The sequence below is a fragment of the Peromyscus maniculatus genome, chromosome 9 (assembly GCF_049852395.1).
Source record: "Peromyscus maniculatus bairdii isolate BWxNUB_F1_BW_parent chromosome 9, HU_Pman_BW_mat_3.1, whole genome shotgun sequence".
In the NCBI taxonomy this organism is placed as follows: Eukaryota; Metazoa; Chordata; class Mammalia; order Rodentia; family Cricetidae; genus Peromyscus; species Peromyscus maniculatus.
Genome location: NC_134860.1, coordinates 22,074,254 through 22,084,315, shown reverse-complemented (window position 1 = coordinate 22,084,315; position 10,062 = coordinate 22,074,254). Strand labels below are relative to the sequence as shown.

General features: G+C 40.8%; 1 pseudogene; it reads left to right on the top strand.

Moving 5' to 3' along the window:
- The first annotated feature begins 5,675 nt into the window (after positions 1–5,675).
- On the top strand, positions 5,676–8,915 carry LOC102925147 (dolichyl-diphosphooligosaccharide--protein glycosyltransferase subunit STT3A pseudogene; annotated as a pseudogene).
- Positions 8,916–10,062: the final 1,147 nt, after the last annotated feature.

Here is a 10,062-nt window from a genome sequence, read left to right as displayed (position 1 = left end):
TAAAAGCTCGGAAGTAGTTAAAACAATAAATAACTGGAGGCTTGTGGAAACTATCTTGAGACTAGTAATACGTTGAGGGTCCTGCCTTTTAGTCAATTTTGCCTCCAAGAACCTCTCATAGTAAACATCCAGGAATCCCCTCCCCAAACTCTAAGAAGATGGAGAAGAAATAAAAACCTTTGCAGAATACCTTAAGCATTTTTTTAGAACAAAGTCGTGTTCTCTGAGGAAAAATAAACCTTTAGAGTTTTCTTCCAGTGGAAAGGTGGCCCCGGACTACATCCTCTTAGTCTATAGGGGAAGGGTGGGGCAACACTTGAGAATGGCAAGGCCCAAGTACACAACCTCATTAAAATAAGCAAGTTTAGTCTAATCATAAAATTACAGGTGCCTCCCCTCTTCTATGCTCTTCTGACTACCAACAGAACTCTAAAGGAAGAGTAAGTTCAAATTCAAAGAGCTCCATATGCACCCTGCAGAGAAGTCATTAGGGAAGGCCAAAGACAACAGAGGATCAAAACCATGACAGAATGTGAAACCTTTGGCAACTACAGCTACAGAAAACATGAACTCAGGCTCAGCTTCAAGTTAGATTAACATATAACCTCACACTAAGACTTACTAACCACAGTGCCTATTAAATGACACAATACGTCATGTCTGGCTTCCAACAAAATGTTACAAGGCATATCAGAAAAACAAAAAAAAAAAGAATCTCTGAAAAGATAAGGCATGCATAGGGGTCAGATATGACACAGGTTTTAAATGAACAGACAGGGGAATTTAAACCTAACATGATTAATATGTTAAGGGACCGAGTGGGAGAAAGATAGACACAAAAGAATAGATGGCTGATGGAAACACAAAGATGAAAACTCTAAACATCAAGAGGAAAATGCTAGAAATGAAAGGACAGAAATAAAGAGTACAGAATCTCTTTGGCAGGTTCATCAGTAGGTTGAACATAGCAAAAGAAATAATTTACTGAGCCTAAAGATGAGTCAATAGAAACTTTGCAAATTGAAACACAAAGATAAAAAGGAACAATCAGCCGGGCGGTGGTGGCGCACGCCTTTAATCCCAGCACTCGGGAGGCAGAGCCAGGCGGATCTCTGTGAGTTCGAGGCCAGCCTGGGCTACCAAGTGAGTTCCAGGAAAGGCGCAAAGCTACACAGAGAAACCCTGTCTCGAAAAACCAAAAAAAAAAAAAAAAAAAAAGGAACAATCAAAAGTAACAACAAAACCACTAATAACATGCCATCTAAAAATCCTTGGACACATTTTAAGAGACATTAACATCATTTAATTGGAAAACCAGAGGAAAGGTAGGGAGGATGGAAAAAAAATGAATGTTTTATGGGAAAATATACGATAAAAATTTCAAAATGCCAGTCATGCATCTATAGATTCAAGAAACTTGAAATTCCAAGCAAGGTAACTATGAAATTGTCAATACACACACACACACACACACACACACACACACACACACACACACACCATGCACATGCAGAAATACTCAACACAGACCAGCAAGGTAGAAAAGGAAGACAGAAGCAAAAACAAAAAGTCAAAAAGTGCAGTGAGTAAGCTATGAATCACCAAATGATGAATGCACACTCTGAGAAATGAGGTGGAAAATCCATCACCACACAAGCATCAGTGGAGAGAACAAGCACAAACTAGAGGACACAGGAGAGTCACTCACCTTGTAATGAAATCAGAAGAGGAGGTAAACCTGAGCCATAGATGGTTTTTACTACTAAGGAGCACACTCTGGAATAACCATTAGTTCAGCAAAAGGGAATGCAGAACCAGTGTGAGTGTTGCTCCTTCTGTTCCCTGTGCTGGGGATTGAACTCAGGGCACTGAACACAGTAATTGTTTCCTGTACTGAAGATTGAACTCAGGGCCCTGAACACAGGTGGTGATGAAAACAAAAAATAAGAATTGATCAGGAAGAGCAGAAACCCAAAAGTATCCTGATAATGTCCTTGCTGGAAGTCAAAATGCCAGAAAAACATTCTGGTCCCAGGTTCCAGATAAGCTCTTACCCTTTCCTGATAGCTGTATGTGCATGGTTGAAACTGAGACCATACCTGGATGCCTTGGAATTGGTCAGCTGAACTGACCAGCTCATCCCCTGCCCTGGTCTCAACCCAGTTTCTACCAGAGTCCTTTAAAAGCTCACAGACTAGTTGCTTGATGGCAACCTACTTCCTGGGAGCCCTTCTGCTGTATAAGATCTCTCTCTATCTCTATCTCTCTTTCTCCCTGTCTCTCTCTCATGCACGCTCTCTCATCTATATCAACCCTCTTTCTAAAACTTACCTTCTGTGCTATCTGAATTTCATTCTTTGAATTCTTGAGACAAGAACCCAGCTGCAGTTCTGGCAGCTATTGGGCTTTCTAGGACCCTCACCCCTAAGCCATCTCACCTAGAGCCAAATAAGAGTCCATTACACCAAAAAACAAAAGCAAACAAACAAAAACATGTTTTCCTGAACCAGTCAGGGTTCCCTTGCTCAGCTGAACCACAAGCCTATTCATTGTATACCATTTATGGTGCATGTGCTCTGCTTCCATAACTAACAACATGTTTGGCTGGTTTACACCTACATCACCACAAATATGTGAGTAGCACATGATGCTACAACACTACAATGACAACTCCATCACAATGGCATGTGACTGTTGTTATATAAGCTATGACTTAGTAAATTGTCTTTATATGCTGAATGACAGGCATGATAATCCCTAATCCAACTATAGCAAAGATCACTCTAATTATGAATGATCTTGTTGCATCAATTGAATTGCAAAGAATTGTGACACAGAATTAAAGAAACAAGGCCTCCAGTGTCTATAAAAACTTACTTTAAGTATACAGACTCAAGTTGACAGTAAAGGGATACACAATGCTAACACTAAGCAAAAGAAAGCTGGGGCAGCTGTATTAATTTCAGACAAGGCAGACTTCAAAAAATGAAAAATTATTGGGGATTAAAAACCAACATTATATTATAATAAAAGAATCAATTCTCATCCTAGAAAATGTATCTATCAATATTTTTAAGAAAATAATATGATTATATGAACTGATGTACAAGACCACCTGACACAACCCAATTTACATTCATGATAAAAATTCTCACCAGACTATGGAACCCCCTTGGTTCCATAAAGAGCCTCTGAAAAGTCTGCATAGCTGACATCAGACCACTGGGAAGCTGGAGAGACTTCTCTCCTGTAACTTGGGGGAGTTGGGAAGGTCACCTCTCACAATTCTTATTCCATAGCACATGCAGAAAGCCCCAGTGGTACAATAAGAAATAAAACAAAACAAAAAGCAAAGGGAATGCCAATCAGGAAAGAAGAAACAGTGTGTTTCTCCTGTGACAGATCCCATACAGAGAAACCCAACACAACTAAACCTTCAGAAAGTTTTTGGTTGAGCATCTAAGAAGTAAATTGCCAAGTTCTCAGAATTCAAGGCTAATACATAAAAAACAATAATAATAATTGTTTTCAGGGGCTAGAGAGATGGCTCAGTAGTTACAAACTTGGTATTCTTCCAAAGGACCCGACATTGGTTGCCAGCACCCATGCTGAGTGACTGACAACTACCTGTAACTCCATGCTCTCTTCCGGCTTCCACAGGCACTGCACTCACACACAAACACAGTTGAAAAGAAAAATAAATCTTTTTTTAAAAGTAATTATTTTCAAAATACCAGCAAGGTACACCTGGAGTTTGCTGTTTTAAAATGTCATTCATAAAACTGCTAAAAACTGAAGTTATTAAGTAAAAATGTATCAAATATTCATAAGATCTGAATGTTAAATAAAAAATCTAACACTCTGATGAAAGAAATCAAAGTAAATCTAAATAAATGGAGTTTCTAATTATAGGTGAGAGACTCAATACTGTTAATATAATTTACTCCTAATTTTACTAATAGAGTCAATGAAATCCCAAGTAGAATCCAGAAACATATATTATTGGTATTGAGAAAGAGAGCATAAAGTTCCCATGGAAATGCAAGAGACTCAACAGAGTCAAATAATACTGTAGAACAACAAACCCGAGGAGTCTCCCTGGCTGACTTAACATGCACTGTCCAGCTGGAGCAATCAAGCCAAAATGTATTGCTGAAGGAGGAGACTGCTCCTCGGAGGAACACCAAGGAGTGTTCCAAAATGGACAAAGCCAGCTAATGCTTTCAAGACCACTCAGCAAGTCAAGACAGAGGGTTCAAGAAATGGTGTTGGCACAATAGATGAAAATCTTCCAAACAAGGCAATGAGCCACAGATCTGACACCTCTCATGAATGTCAACCCAAAATGAATTGTACACCTAAAGTTAATAATTAAGCCATAGACAAGTAAACAAAATAAAAAATCCAGGCAACATTGAGTTTATTAATACAAAATATTTTAGATAAAATACCAAAATCATGACAAAAAAAAAAAGACAAAAGTTCTGGCTTGGACTTCTTTTTCTCTGTGAAAATGACTATTAAAAGAATGAAAAGACAAGCCTGAGAAGAAATGCTAGAAAACACATATCTGATAAAGAACTAATTTCCAAATTATACTAAAAATGCAATAAGAAAATAAAACTTTGTTTGTCATTGTGTGTGTGTGTGTGTGTGTGTGTGTGTGTGTGTGTGTGTGTGTGTGTTACTCTTAGAGGCCAGAAGAGGACATCAGGTTCTCTGCAGCTGGAGTTACAGGTCGTTGTGGGCCACCTGACCTGAGCTCTGAGAATGGAGCTCCAGTTTTTTATAAGAGCAACAGTTTTCTTAACCTCTGAGCCATCTCTCCAGCCACAGAAGCCTTTTTAAAATAGACTGCCTCATCAAGGAAGGCACTCATGGAAAATAGGAGAGTAAAAATTATTCTGGACAGATACACTATTACAGAATTTCAGATTAAAACAGTAATTGGATATTGTACTGAAACTCTTGTAAAAGCTCACATAAAAAAAAATTGGCAGTCCAAAATGCTAGTGTGGATAGAGGCCGGAATGCGCCTCTACTAATCTAATGTTAGGGTAAGGAGTCACGTAGCCACTCTGGAAAATAGCTTTACAATTTCTTCCAAGCTAAATGTAGTTTTACCACATGATCAAACAGTTTGTCTGCTTTGAAAAGATAGCTCCACACAAAATCTGCACAGGACTGCCTGGAGCAGCTCTATTCAGGATCACCCAGACTAGAAGCAGTCATAACTGCAAAGGACAAAAAAATGCTAGACACGCATAACAAAATGTTATTCCAGGAAAGAAAAAAAAAAAGGCATGTGACCAAGCTGGAAACTGGGTAAGTCTTGAATACACACTGCTAAGTGACAGAACTTCCAAAAGGCCACATTCTGTGCCTCAAATTACACGACAGTTTGCAGAAGACGAAACTATAATGAAAGGGAAAATGGTGGCTTTGGTTGCTCCAGAAAGAGGGTTAAACACAGGGGAGGAGCTGTGTAAGATTCAGTGCTGACTGACGGATGGCATTACATGATCTCCAAAATGGCGGCAGCAGCAGCAGCAGCAGCAGCAGCAGCAGCAGCAGCAGCAGCAGCAGCAGCAGCAGATCTCGATGTGCTCATGTTATGTTTCCTAATGATTTATTTTTATTCCTTTTAATTATTTGTGTATGTTTTGCATACGCACATGTGTACAGGTATCCATGAAGTACAGTGGAAGGTGTTGGATGGACCTCCCAGAGCTGGAGTTCTAGGCATTTGTGAGCCACCAAAAGTTGGTGCTTGAAATCAAACTTGGATCTTCTGTAAGAGCAGCAAGTGACTTTAACCATTCAGCCTCTTCTGTCCCTGCACACATGCTCGCCAAGACACACTATGGATGATTCTGTGGTTTCAGTACAGTTGTACCTCAAGAAACTTAGCCTCCAGAACAAGATTATTGAGAGAGAGATGAGACTTAGTGGGAGGTGACTGAATCATGGGGGTACTTCCTTGTGTATACCTCAGTGTTAATCCAGAGATGCTGGCTTGGGTCTTGAGTCGGCTGTAATAAATCCCAGCAGACTTGGTTTCTCATGTTCACATGCTCCTGCTGCAGACGCCTGCTCCCCACTCTGTGTATCCATCTATGCCTCGAGCAGGATGAGGTCATGTTCTAGGACCTCCAATATGCTGAGCTACAATCCACCTCGACTTTATAAGTGGCCTGGTATCATGGTTCATCCTGTCAACTTGATTAGATAAAGAAGTGCCTAGGAGATAGTGAAGCACAATTCGGCCCACCTCTGCAACATCCCTCAGGCCAAGGCTCAGAGAGAAAAGAGGGGAAAGGAATCAAGGTCTGCAGTACAGGCATTGTCTCTGTCTCTGTCTCTGTCTCTGTCTCTCTCTCTCTCTCTGTCTCTGTCTCTCTCTCTCTCTGTCTCTCTCTCTCTCTCTGTTTCCTGGCTGCTCTGCCTTGTCCTTCCCTCCAGGATGGACTGAAAGCTCTGAAAGGTTGACAAGGAATACATCTCCCCCCACCCCTTGTGTTCCTCAGATAGTCACAATGACAGGAAAGTCAGACTACAAACAAGGTTGGGCTCTCAGTGAAAAGAATCCATCCAGACTCAGGTATTTTTCTGTAGTAACATAAAAAAGATAATAATATAAGGTTGGGTGTGTCACTGAATGTGTGGCGGGGGAGACAGGTGGGTTCCTGGGGAGTATCCACAGCCTATTGGAATAGCACCAGTTACCACCCATCATCAATGTCAAGACAACTAAGCTTGGATTTTTGCCATTGTCCTATGAGAAGCAGGACACACTTCTGAAGCTTTTGATTCTGTCAATGGCTGTTGTGTTAGCTTTTACCACGCATCTCTTTGCTGTCCTTAGATTCAAAAGTGTTATCTATGGATCTGATTCACACTTTAATTATCAGACTACCTAGTTTCTGGCGGAAGAGGGATTTTATAAATTCCATAACTCTTTTGACAACCAGGTCTGGTACTCTTTGGGGAAAATCACTGGAGGAACAATTTACCCAGGCATATGATCGTCTCTGCTGATGTTTGGAATGTCTGTTTTCCTGGCTGCTCTCTTGTACTTCACAACCATAGTCACATACCACCTCCTCAAAGAGCTCAGGGAGGCAGGGGCTGGTTTCTTACTGTTGCCATGATTGCTGTAGCTTCTGGATACTTCTCCACTTACAGGTGGCTCATATGATAATGAAGGCATCTCTGTCCTTTGCATACTCCTGACCAACTACATGTGGATCAAGGCAGTGAAGACCAGTTCTGTCTGTTGGGCAGCCAAGTGGTCTCTTCATAGGGAGGTCATGTGTTCCTGATCCACTTGACCCTTTTCGTGCAAACAAGCATCTTCCCTGTGGATCCATGTAACCTACTGTACTGTTTATTGCCCAGGTATCATTCTTCCCACACAGATCTCTGTCTTTTCATCAGAACTTATGACAGACATTGGAGTGTTTGGTCTCTGTTAGAACCATGCCTTTGTGTGTTGCCTGCACAGAGTTGAATCCAGGGCAATTTGAAGTTCTTTCCTAGAGTGTCATCTCCCTGGATGGCTTTGTTCTTCTCACCAGTGGAGCTCTCCTTATGCTGAAAAGTTTCTTTCTGGACAGGGCTTTTCTGTTCACTGCAGGAGCTCTCTTAGGCTAAGAACAGTGTCCTCACTGTTGCCACCGTGTATGAGCATCTATCTGTCTGTGGTCAGGTCCTCCCACTGTCTCAATCGTCAGCTCCTGTTTCTGGTTGCCCTCCATTATGGCTTTAGCAAACTGTCTTGTGTGCAGATTTTACCATCATGTATGGTGTGACTAGAAAGTATTGTTCAGCTGTAATGTTGTGTCTAGTACTGGTACTGGCACCTGTTATGTGCATTCTTTCTACATTGGAGTCTTCCTGGTGCTGTTCATATAAATGAAGTATCTGGACATAAGTCACCTAGGCAAGAAGGGCAAAAAGCAACAGGATTCCATTTACTCTATGAAGAATGAAGAGTCAAGTGGATGATGCTGGTAATAGTATGTTTTTCTTATCACCTACACTTTTCATTCTGCCTGAGTGACCAGTGAGGCCTTATTCCCCATCCCCCATCATACTAGCTGCCTGTGATTGCATGACAATAAAATCACTTTTCATGACTTCTGAGAAGCATATTATTGTCTTTATCACAATACTCCAGAGCTTGCAAATGTCATGTGATGGTGTGATTCTGGCTACCAAATTTCTGCAGTGGCAAATCAGACAATTTTAGTGCATAATAACACATGGACTAAGAAAAAAATATTCTATAAAATTTGAGGAAGCTTGATGCCAGCTGTGTGTCTGATATTTTGGAAGCCTCACTGAGTATTGCTTTGACGATACCAACAAGTTTCTTTGGCTGGTCTGGATTAGAGGAAGCACAGACACAGTAAGACATATTAGGTGGTGGTGGTCGTGGGAGCAGTAATCCCGGTACTCGGCAGGCAGGCAGATTTCTAAGGTCAAGGCCAGTCTGGTCTAAAGAGAGAGCTCCAGAACATCCAAGGCTTCATAGAGAAACCCTGTTTCAAAAAACAAAAAAAACAAAAAAAAAAAAAAAAAAAAAAAAAAAACACCCCCCTCAAACAAAAGAAAGAAAAAGACATATCAAGGAGAATGACCAGCATACTCCAGCTGGGGAGTTTGCTGTGGGCCCTGGGGTTTTCTTGTGTTTCTCAACTGTCTTTTGTACAAAGTGGGTTACTACAGCTTTGGGCAGTTCTACACAGAAACCAAGCATCTGCCAGGCTTTGACTATGTCTGAAATACTGAGATCAGTAATAAAGATCTTTGAGCTTGATGTTGGATGAAGCACAGAACAATGGCTGGCCAGGATCTATGAGGAAAAGGGCCTGGATAATCAAGGCCTGCCAAGGACATGGATGTGGCATTGATCTCCCATTCACTGGGCACTGAGCACATCATGTGGAGGTTTTTTTATTGTTTTTCTAATGCAATTTATAAGAACAGAGGGAGATGAGATTAGAATAGTCTGGAAATTTACCCTAGTTGATATGGGTTGGGCCAATTGAAATGATTTTCATAATTCTGAGTAGGTTATTAAACAAAATATAATGGCTTTACTTTGGTCAAATAAAGGGGGAATTGAAGTGCCTTATTTACTAATTGTTCAGTAGAGAAACACAAACCCCAGCTCAGTTCCTTATGAAGATGCCATCAATGACAGGCACGCTGATACTATGTATTTTTCATTTGCTTCCTTGTTCTAACTCCCAAGAACCCACAACTCCAGGATTTTCCAACAGAGAAAGAGTCTACGAAGTATCTCTAAGTATTCCTCAATGGTGTCAAGATCAGAAACAGAAAAGATACTTGAGAATGGCCACAGCTTATGGGAGAGTGGGGGAATGGTGCTTTCATAAGGTGTGGTATATTTGATGGGAATTCAGTGTAGAAAAAAAGACATTAACTTAAAAAGGGAAAGAAAGTCTGAGTATCGTGTAGATCAACACCAGTGTGCTGATGTAAGTTCATTAAACATGAAAATGTACCAGAGCAATGTGGGATGTTAAGACCAGAGGAAACAGGATGGGCTCTCTCCCTACTGTCTTCAGATTTTTGCTGAAAAATCCAAAGTTGTCCTAAATGTAGAGTTCTTAAGAGGGTAAAAGACAAACCAAAAACTAAAAACCAAACAAAAGGAGGAGGAGGAGAACGAGGAGGGGGAGGAAAAGGAGGGTGAAGGGAAAGAGGAGGAGAGAGAGAGAGAGATCAGAAAGAACAAAGTATTAATACTGGCAAGCTATTAAAAGCATAGTTTTAAAAATAAGAAACACATGTAGTCATGAAAACCACAACACAATAAAGAAAGAGATGGGGCAGGGGGTCAGCCATGGTTTGTTAGTCCAGGACACTTGCTCCAAGCCTGAAAACCTGGGTTTTCACCCACAGAGTGGAGAAAACCAATTCTCAAAAGTTGTTCTCTGACTGCCACATGTACACCATGGCGTACATAAACACACACACTCTCTTTCTTTTCCCCAACTCTCAATAAAAAATGCAATTTTCAAGAGAGGGTAA